The following is a 10586-nucleotide window of genomic DNA, read 5'->3' as shown; positions in this document are numbered from 1 at the left end:
GAGGCCTGGGTACTCCCCGCCAGCAAGAGCATTCTGTCCTGGCCCTTTCGCTCTGGGTGGAATCTTCATCCGTACGCCATTTGGGCAGTGGCACTGGCAGCTGGAGCTGCCAAAAGCCAAGAGCCCTTCTCCCCAGCCAAGCAAGCCTGCAACCTTTGGCTCTTGGGTGGATTAGGTGGGGAGGCCTGGGTACTCCCTGCCAGCAAGAGCTTTTTGTCCTGGCCCTTTCGCTATGAGAGGAATCTTTGTCCGTCCGCCTTTACGGCAGTGGCACTGGCAGCTGGAGCTGCCAAAAGCCAAGAGCCCTTCTCCCCAGCCAAGCAAGCCTGCAACCTTTGGCTCTTGGGTGGATTAGGTGGGGAGGCCTGGGTACTCCCTGCCAGCAAGAGCTTTTTGTCCTGGCCCTTTCGCTCTGAGAGCAATCTTTGTCCGTACGCCTTTACGGCAGTGGCACTGGCAGCTGGAGCTGCCAAAAGCCAAGAGCCCTTCTCCCCAGCCAAGCAAGCCTGCAACCATTGGCTCTTGGGTGGATTAGGTGGGGAGGCCTGGGTACTCCCTGCCAGCAAGAGCTTTTTGTCCTGGCCCTTTCGCTCTGAGAGCAATCTTTGTCCGTACGCCATTAGGGCAGTGGCACTGGCAGCTGGAGCTGCCAAAAGCCAGGAGCCCTTCTACCCAGCCAAGCAAGCCTACAACCTTTGGCTCTTGGGTGGATTAGGTGGGGAGGCCTGGGTACTCCCTGCCAACAAGAGCTTTTTGTCCTGGCCCTTTCGCTCTGAGAGCAATCTTTGTCCGTACGCCTTTACGGCAGTGGCACTGGCAGCTGGAGCTGCCAAAAGCCAAGAGCCCTTCTCCCCAGCCAAGCAAGCCTGCAACCTTTGGCTCTTGGGTGGATTAGGTGGGGAGGCCTGGGTACTCCCTGCCAGCAAGAGCTTTTTGTCCTGGCCCTTTCGCTCTGAGAGGAATCTTTGTCCGTACGCCATTAGGGCAGTGGCACTGGCAGCTGGAGCTGCCAAAAGCCAGGAGCCCTTCTCCCCAGCCAAGCAAGCCTACAACCTTTGGCTCTTGGGTGGATTAGGTGGGGAGGCCTGGGTACTCCCCGCCACCAAGAGCTTTTTGTCCTGGCCCTTTCGCTCTGAGAGGAATCTTTGTCCGTACGGCATTACGGCAGTGGCACTGGCAGCTGGAGCTGCCAAAAGCCAAGAGCCCTTCTCCCCAGCCAAGCAAGCCTGCAACCTTTGGCTCTCAGGTGGATTAGGTGGGGAGGCCTGGGTACTCCCTGCCAGCAAGAGCTTTTTGTCCTGGCCCTTTCGCTCTGAGAGCAATCTTTGTCCGTACGCCTTTACGGCAGTGGCACTGGCAGCTGGAGCTGCCAAAAGCCAAGAGCCCTTCTCCCCAGCCAAGCAAGCTTGCAACCTTTGGCTCTTGGGTGGATTAGGTGGGGAGGCCTGGGTACTCCCTGCCAGCAAGAGCTTTTTGTCCTGGCCCTTTCGCTATGAGAGGAATCTTTGTCCGTACGCCTTTACAGCAGTGGCACTGGCAGCTGGAGCTGCCAAAAGCCAAGAGCCCTTCTCCCCAGCCAAGCAAGCCTGCAACCTTTGGCTCTTGGGTGGATTAGGTGGGGAGGCCTGGGTACTCCCTGCCAGCAAGAGCTTTTTGTCCTGGCCCTTTCGCTCTGAGAGCAATCTTTGTCCGTACGCCTTTACGGCAGTGGCACTGGCAGCTGGAGCTGCCAAAAGCCAAGAGCCCTTCTCCCCAGCCAAGCAAGCCTGCAACCTTTGGCTCTTGGGTGGATTAGGTGGGGAGGCCTGGGTACTCCCTGCCAGCAAGAGCTTTTTGTCCTGGCCCTTTCGCTCTGAGAGGAATCTTTGTCCGTACGGCATTACGGCAGTGGCACTGGCAGCTGGAGCTGCCAAAAGCCAAGAGCCCTTCTCCCCAGCCAAGCAAGCCTGCAACCTTTGGCTCTCAGGTGGATTAGGTGGGGAGGCCTGGGTACTCCCCGCCAGCAAGAGCTTTCTGTCCCGGCCCTTTCGCTCTGGGTGGAATCTTCATCCGTACGCCATTTGGTCAGTGGCACTGGCAGCTGGAGCTGCCAAAAGCCAAGAGCCCTTCTCCCCAGCCAAGCAAGCCTGCAACCTTTGGCTCTTGGGTGGATTAGGTGGGGAGGCCTGGGTACTCCCTGCCAGCAAGAGTTTTTTGTCCTGGCCCTTTCGCTCTGAGAGGAATCTTCATCCGTACGCCATTTGGTCAGTGGCACTGGCAGCTGGAGCTGCCAAAAGCCAAGAGCCCTTCTCCCCAGCCAAGCAAGCCTGCAACCTTTGGCTCTTGGGTGGATTAGGTGGGGAGGCCTGGGTACTCCCTGCCAGCAAGAGCTTTTTGTCCTGGCCCTTTCGCTCTGAGAGGAATCTTTGTCCGTACGCCTTTACGGCAGTGGCACTGGCAGCTGGAGCTGCCAAAAGCCAAGAGCCCTTCTCCCCAGCCAAGCAAGCCTGCAACCTTTGGCTCTTGGGTGGATTAGGTGGGGAGGCCTGGGTACTCCCTGCCAGCAAGAGCTTTTTGTCCTGGCCCTTTCGCTCTGAGAGGAATCTTTGTCCGTACGCCTTTACGGCAGTGGCACTGGCAGCTGGAGCTGCCAAAAGCCAAGAGCCCTTCTCCCCAGCCAAGCAAGCCTGCAACCTTTGGCTCTTGGGTGGATTAGGTGGGGAGGCCTGGGTACTCCCTGCCAGCAAGAGCTTTTTGTCCTGGCCCTTTCGCTCTGAGAGGAATCTTTGTCCGTACGCCATTACGGCAGTGGCACTGGCAGCTGGAGCTGCCAAAAGCCAGGAGCCCTTCTCCCCAGCCAAGCAAGCCTACAACCTTTGGCTCTTGGGTGGATTAGGTGGGGAGGCCTGGGTACTCCCCGCCACCAAGAGCTTTTTGTCCTGGCCCTTTCGCTCTGAGAGGAATCTTTGTCCGTACGGCATTACGGCAGTGGCACTGGCAGCTGGAGCTGCCAAAAGCCAAGAGCCCTTCTCCCCAGCCAAGCAAGCCTGCAACCTTTGGCTCTCAGGTGGATTAGGTGGGGAGGCCTGGGTACTCCCCGCCAGCAAGAGCTTTCTGTCCTGGCCCTTTCGCTCTGGGTGGAATCTTCATCCGTACGCCATTTGGTCAGTGGCACTGGCAGCTGGAGCTGCCAAAAGCCAAGAGCCCTTCTCCCCAGCCAAGCAAGCCTGCAACCTTTGGCTCTTGGGTGGATTAGGTGGGGAGGCCTGGGTACTCCCTGCCAGCAAGAGCTTTTTGTCCTGGCCCTTTCGCTATGAGAGGAATCTTTGTCCGTACGCCTTTACGGCAGTGGCACTGGCAGCTGGAGCTGCCAAAAGCCAAGAGCCCTTCTCCCCAGCCAAGCAAGCCTGCAACCTTTGGCTCTTGGGTGGATTAGGTGGGGAGGCCTGGGTACTCCCTGCCAGCAAGAGCTTTTTGTCCTGGCCCTTTCGCTCTGAGAGGAATCTTCGTCCGTACGCCATTTGGTCAGTGGCACTGGCAGCTGGAGCTGCCAAAAGCCAAGAGCCCTTCTCCCCAGCCAAGCAAGCCTGCAACCATTGGCTCTTGGGTGGATTAGGTGGGGAGGCCTGGGTACTCCCCGCGACCAAGAGCTTTTTGTCCTGGCCCTTTCGCTCTGAGAGCAATCTTTGTCCGTACGGCATTACGGCAGTGGCACTGGCAGCTGGAGCTGCCAAAAGCCAAGAGCCCTTCTCCCCAGCCAAGCAAGCCTGCAACCTTTGGCTCTCAGGTGGATTAGGTGGGGAGGCCTGGGTACTCCCCGCCAGCAAGAGCATTCTGTCCTGGCCCTTTCGCTCTGGGTGGAATCTTCATCCGTACGCCATTTGGGCAGTGGCACTGGCAGCTGGAGCTGCCAAAAGCCAAGAGCCCTTCTCCCCAGCCAAGCAAGCCTGCAACCTTTGGCTCTTGGGTGGATTAGGTGGGGAGGCCTGGGTACTCCCTGCCAGCAAGAGCTTTTTGTCCTGGCCCTTTCGCTATGAGAGGAATCTTTGTCCGTACGCCTTTACGGCAGTGGCACTGGCAGCTGGAGCTGCCAAAAGCCAAGAGCCCTTCTCCCCAGCCAAGCAAGCCTGCAACCTTTGGCTCTCAGGTGGATTAGGTGGGGAGGCCTGGGTACTCCCTGCCAGCAAGAGCTTTTTGTCCTGGCCCTTTCGCTCTGAGAGCAATCTTTGTCCGTACGCCTTTACGGCAGTGGCACTGGCAGCTGGAGCTGCCAAAAGCCAAGAGCCCTTCTCCCCAGCCAAGCAAGCCTGCAACCATTGGCTCTTGGGTGGATTAGGTGGGGAGGCCTGGGTACTCCCCGCGACCAAGAGCTTTTTGTCCTGGCCCTTTCGCTCTGAGAGCAATCTTTGTCCGTACGGCATTACGGCAGTGGCACTGGCAGCTGGAGCTGCCAAAAGCCAAGAGCCCTTCTCCCCAGCCAAGCAAGCCTGCAACCTTTGGCTCTCAGGTGGATTAGGTGGGGAGGCCTGGGTACTCCCCGCCAGCAAGAGCATTCTGTCCTGGCCCTTTCGCTCTGGGTGGAATCTTCATCCGTACGCCATTGGGGCAGTGGCACTGGCAGCTGGAGCTGCCAAAAGCCAAGAGCCCTTCTCCCCAGCCAAGCAAGCCTGCAACCTTTGGCTCTTGGGTGGATTAGGTGGGGAGGCCTGGGTACTCCCTGCCAGCAAGAGCTTTTTGTCCTGGCCCTTTCGCTATGAGAGGAATCTTTGTCCGTCCGCCTTTACAGCAGTGGCACTGGCAGCTGGAGCTGCCAAAAGCCAAGAGCCCTTCTCCCCAGCCAAGCAAGCCTGCAACCTTTGGCTCTTGGGTGGATTAGGTGGGGAGGCCTGGGTACTCCCTGCCAGCAAGAGCTTTTTGTCCTGGCCCTTTCGCTCTGAGAGCAATCTTTGTCCGTACGCCTTTACGGCAGTGGCACTGGCAGCTGGAGCTGCCAAAAGCCAAGAGCCCTTCTCCCCAGCCAAGCAAGCCTGCAACCTTTGGCTCTTGGGTGGATTAGGTGGGGAGGCCTGGGTACTCCCTGCCAGCAAGAGCTTTTTGTCCTGGCCCTTTCGCTTTGAGAGGAATCTTCGTCCGTACGCCATTTGGTCAGTGGCACTGGCAGCTGGAGCTGCCAAAAGCCAAGAGCCCTTCTCCCCAGCCAAGCAAGCCTGCAACCATTGGCTCTTGGGTGGATTAGGTGGGGAGGCCTGGGTACTCCCTGCCAGCAAGAGCTTTTTGTCCTGGCCCTTTCGCTCTGAGAGCAATCTTTGTCCGTACGCCTTTACGGCAGTGGCACTGGCAGCTGGATCTGCCAAAAGCCAAGAGCCCTTCTCCCCAGCCAAGCAAGCCTACAACCTTTGGCTCTTGGGTGGATTAGGTGGGGAGGCCTGGGTACTCCCTGCCAGCAAGAGCTTTTTGTCCTGGCCCTTTCGCTCTGAGAGCAATCTTTGTCCGTACGCCTTTACGGCAGTGGCACTGGCAGCTGGAGCTGCCAAAAGCCAAGAGCCCTTCTCCCCAGCCAAGCAAGCCTGCATCCCTTGGCTCTTGGGTGGATTAGGTGGGGAGGCCTGGGTACTCCCTGCCAGCAAGAGCTTTTTGTCCTGGCCCTTTCGCTCTGGGTGGAATCTTCATCCATACGCCATTTGGGCAGTGGCACTGGCAGCTGGAGCTGCCAAAAGCCAAGAGCCCTTCTCCCCAGCCAAGCAAGCCTGCAACCTTTGGCTCTTGGGTGGATTAGGTGGGGAGGCCTGGGTACTCCCTACCAGCAAGAGCTTTTTGTCCTGGCCCTTTCGCTCTGAGAGCAATCTTTGTCCGTACGCCATTTGGTCAGTGGCACTGGCAGCTGGAGCTGCCAAAAGCCAAGAGCCCTTCTCCCCAGCCAAGCAAGCCTGCAACCATTGGCTCTTGGGTGGATTAGGTGGGGAGGCCTGGGTACTCCCTGCCAGCAAGAGCTTTTTGTCCTGGCCCTTTCGCTCTGAGAGCAATCTTTGTCCGTACGCCATTAGGGCAGTGGCACTGGCAGCTGGAGCTGCCAAAAGCCAAGAGCCCTTCTCCCCAGCCAAGCAAGCCTGCAACCATTGGCTCTTGGGTGGATTAGGTGGGGAGGCCTGGGTACTCCCTGCCAGCAAGAGCTTTTTGTCCTGGCCCTTTCGCTCTGAGAGGAATCTTTGTCCGTACGCCATTGGGGCAGTGGCACTGGCAGCTAGAGCTGCCAAAAGCCAAGAGCCCTTCTCCCCAGCCAAGCAAGCCTGCAACCATTGGCTCTCGGGTGGATTAGGTGGGGAGGCCTGGGTACTCCCTGCCAGCCAGAGCTTTCTGTTTTGGCCCTTTTGCTCTGGGTGGAATCTTCATCCGTACGCCATTTGGGCAGTGGCACTGGCAGCTGGAGCTGCCAAAAGCCAAGAGCCCTTCTCCCCAGCCAAGCAAGCCTGCAACCTTTGGCCCTTGGGTGGATTAGGTGGGGAGGCCTGGGTACTCCCCGCCAGCAAGAGCTTTGTGTCCTGGCCCCTTTGCTCGGGGAGCAATCTTCGTCCGTACGCCATTTGGTAGTGGCACTGGCAGCTGGAGCTGCCAAAAGCCAAGAGCCCTTCTCCCCAGCCAAGCAAGCCTGCAACCTTTGGCTCTTTAGTGGATTAGGTGGGGAGGCCTGGGTACTCCATGCCAGCAAGAGCTTTTTGTCCTGGCCCTTTCTCTCTGAGAGGAATCTTTGTCCGTACGCCATTACGGCAGTGGCACTGGCAGCTGGAGCTGCCAAAAGCCAAGAGCCCTTCTCCCCAGCCAAGCAAGCCTGCAACCTTTGGCTCTCGGGTGGATTAGGTGGGCAGGCCTGGGTAGTCCCCGCCAGCAAGAGCTTTTTGTCCTGGCCCTTTTTTCTCGGGGAGCAATCTTTGTCCGTACACCTTTTGGTCAGTGGCACTGGCAGCTGGATCTGCCAAAAGCCAAGAGCCCTTCTCCCCAGCCAAGCAAGCCTGCAACCTTTGGCTCTCGGGTGGATTAGGTGGGGAGGCCTGGGTACTCCCCACCAGCAAGAGCTTTCTGTCCTGGCCTCTTTGCTCGGGGAGGAATCTTGGAGCCCTGGAGATGCTGTCGGGGCTGCGCCGCCGCCTTCCCCCCCGGGAACGACCCACGGCGGCAGAGGCGACGGAGATCGTCCCCGGGGTAAGCTGGGCGCGGCGGGGGGGCGTGGCCGTTCTTCTGCCTCTTCCCGCGCTCCCGCCTGTGGCTCCACCCGTCCCTCTCTCCCCTCCCATGCGGGACAGCCCCAGGTGTGGGCAGTGAGGCTGACAAAGAGGCGGGACAGCCCCAGGTGTGGGCAGTGAGGCTGACAAAGAGGCGGGCCGTGCTCGGTGGGGCCCTTTTTATAGGGAGCTTCTGCAGGGGAGCAGTAGCTGCCAGGATATTTCTCAAGCAGTGATGGTGAGAGCATCTCGCAGGGCCTGGGGGAAGCACCTGATGTACCCGGATTATCGCTCGAGGAAGGTGCCGAGGGATGAGCCCTGTTCCAGGACGCAGCGCAGGAGAGGGGAGCAGTGCTCGTGAACAGGTGGGAGAGTGTGGGGGTGCAGAGAAGATGCAGGTCAGACGGGAGGAAGACCTTGGAAGTTTCCCTGCAGCCCCGGGGCTCCTTGCGGCCCCCTCCGCGCCTCGTTCCGGTACCGCCAGGCTCACCCTTGTCCCGCAGGTAGGACGCGGCCACGCCGCGCTGCCCCAGCCCCCGCCGCCCCGCTCCCCTTCCCGGCGCCGCAGCGCCCGCCGCCCCGCTCCCCTTCCCGGCGCCGCAGCGCCCGCCGCCCCGCTCCCCTTCCCGGCGCCGCAGCCGCCGCCGCCGCCCCGCTCCCCTTCCCGGCGCCGCAGCCGCCGCCGCCGCCGCCCCGCTCCCCTTCCCGGCGCCGCAGCCGCCGCCGCCGCCCCGCTCCCCTTCCCGGCGCCGCAGCCGCCGCCGCCGCCCCGCTCCCCTTCCCGGCGCCGCAGCCGCCGCCGCCGCCCCGCTCCCCTTCCCGGCGCCGCAGCCCCCGCCGCTCCAACTCCCGCCATTCTGCTCCAGTCCCTCCGTTCCAGCCCCTACCCGAATCCAATACCAACCCTAAATCTAATACCAACTATAATACCTGCTCACGTTAGGAGTCCTTTTCTCTGTCAGGCTCTTTACTTATCCTGATTTTAAGTCAGAGATGCAAACCAGGTGCTGCTGCTCCCAGCGCCTTTATACTGTCTTGGATTGGGCTGCTCCCTTTCTCCCGGGGCCTCAAGGGAAGGGAGGTGGGCACGGCCAGGGGTATATTAACCCCAGCCTTTGGGCAGGGAAGTCATTCAGCAGGCAGGCTTCAATGGGATAAGAGCTCTCCCTTTCTTTCATTTAATGGGACTTCTCAAGCTATTCCTGCTTTATTAAAGCATCAGCTTTGGTATCCAAAGAAGCAGAGCTGTATATGGCAATGAAGAGGATTACACTCACATGCAGGGTTTTTAAATTTAATAACTTGGTGTTGGTAAGCTGCTTTTATAATTGGTTATCTGTTTCTCTTTTCCTTAGGAGCCTTGCATCTTTTGGGATTTCCTGATCATTTCAACTGCAGTTTGGCATTTTTTCACCAGTGTTATCCAGTCCTCAGGTGAAGCTGCTCTGTGTTGAAGATGCTACAGACACCCACGTTTGCAAGTAGTCAGTGGGGGGTTACAGCCCAGAGATGGAGGGAGGGCTGGGGTGCCAGCTTAGGAATTGCTAGGGGTTTTTTGAAAGTAGTATGGGTGGAAAGCAGTGTCCAGGAGCCCCCTAAATGCCTGTGAAGGCACCCACTGACTTTTCAGATGTGCCACTTAAGTTTTCCTCTCATTCACCCAGATATTCTGTGCGATTACAGCTGCAGTCTTTGGCTGCAGGCAGTGACCCTGGGTGGTTTGCCTAAAGAGAAGGGAGACTCTTTGAGCTCTCCCCATCTATCTGGGTGACTTTGGTTAGGGTTTCTTTACCATGTCAGAGGGGCAGGGTGTAAAGCAGAGTTGAACAGAACAGAGGCCAGAGGAGCAGAGCAAGAAGGTGGGTCATCACCTGACATCAGCACAAAGATGTGGCTTTTAGCTCCACGTTTACTTGTGTGTTAAGGATTTTGTTGTTTGGGTTTGTTTTTTCTTTGTTTTCAGCTGCAGAGCCCTGGGCCCAGGAGGCTCTAGGCACCGGAGGGGAGGTGATCCAGGTGAGTACCTGTGAGCAAGGTGAACATTGACTCCAGGACAGGACTGGATGATCTTTTACAGGTGTTGTGGTGAATCTGTGCACCTGCTTTGTTTCTTGTGTTTTCCAGGGGTTCTGCCACCTTCTAACAGACAGTCCAGTGCTTCAGGGCCCGTGCTGGTAAGAGGTCACTGTGGAGGAGAGGTAGGTAGGAGCTACCCCAGGAAAGCCATCCTTTCAGGCAGTACCTCAGTCTGTACATTTGCCTTTGGCTTTTTTACTTTGCAGAGAATGTGTGCAGCCTGAGAGGGCCAGAGCCACCTGCCAGTTAGGTTTGATGGTCTTCATCTGTCCTTGTGAGTAATCTCCTAGTACTACGAGGGTCATCAATTCAGGCTGGACCTTTTCCAGCTGCAGGTGCCATCCAGCCTGCCTTTGGCAAAGGAGGAGCATTGAGGTTGAGTTGGAGGTAGGGAGGAGGTGCTGGGGTCTCCCTTACTTTCAGAAACACCCCATAACTTTTTTTCTCACTCCCCCAGGTACGGCACACGGTGACGGCAGCAGCCTCCGACTGGGGTCGGAACCAGTGGCCCGAGAACCTCTCAGCTCAGGGGAGGGTGAGTAGCCAATTGCAGGGTTATCTCCCACGTGCTGCCCAACTCTTGTGTCAGTTTCTGTTTTCTTTCTCACAGCAACCGAGTCAGGGATCACAGGACCCTCTGAGCCAGCCGGGCGTCCTTCCTTCACATTGAAGATGGATTCACATCCCCAGCTGTGGGAAAGATAAGTGGAGGACTCCCACCTGGAGAGGGGATGAGAGCTGGGTCCAGTTTTATGTTTAGGAGGGAGGGATTTTCAGATGAGCACAGGAGAAAGGGTCTGCCCTAACAGGCCCTTGACACACATAGGAGGAGCAGTTTACTTTTCATCATGGAGTAGGATGTGCAGGGCAGAGCCGTTCAGGTCTGTGTCATGTCCTTTGTCCAGTCTGTGTTTCGTGTCTTACTATTCACAGTCACCACATCTTTGCTTTCTGTCCTCAAAGTTCTTATCTGAGGCATCATTCCTAGGGTCTTGAACCTCTGCACTGCCCAGCCCAGTGCCCATACCATCCGTTCTTTGGCTCACTAGCTTGGATGTGCGTCAGAATCGCATCTGAGAAGTGTCAGGTCAGGTGTCTTTTACAGCCTCCTTAAGGGTTGTATCGGTGGCTGTGCCGTGCAGTCATCCCTTGTCATCCCCCCTGGGACTTGTGAGAATCTAAGAAGATTCTGAACATAGCCTTGTCTCCCATCCATCTTAGCAATTTTGTAGGCAGTTCTTGCCCCAGGCCATTCTGTTAGAGTGTGTTTTCAGGCTCCTCAGAGCCTCCTCCGTTCAGTCTCGCCGTATCCTC

At 57.9% G+C, this 10586-nt stretch overlaps 1 long non-coding RNA gene across 1 annotated transcript; it reads left to right on the top strand.

Moving 5' to 3' along the window:
- Positions 1–8342: 8342 nt before the first annotated feature.
- LOC135407961 (uncharacterized) lies at positions 8343–9642 on the top strand. Its single transcript, XR_010427114.1, has 3 exons — positions 8343–9055; positions 9160–9212; positions 9321–9642. It is a non-coding gene; the product is annotated as an uncharacterized LOC135407961 (long non-coding RNA).
- The last annotated feature ends 944 nt before the right edge of the window (positions 9643–10586 follow it).

Source organism: Pseudopipra pipra, unplaced genomic scaffold (assembly GCF_036250125.1).
Source record: "Pseudopipra pipra isolate bDixPip1 unplaced genomic scaffold, bDixPip1.hap1 HAP1_SCAFFOLD_111, whole genome shotgun sequence".
In the NCBI taxonomy this organism is placed as follows: domain Eukaryota; kingdom Metazoa; phylum Chordata; class Aves; order Passeriformes; family Pipridae; genus Pseudopipra; species Pseudopipra pipra.
This window is presented reverse-complemented; position numbering and strand designations above follow the sequence as displayed.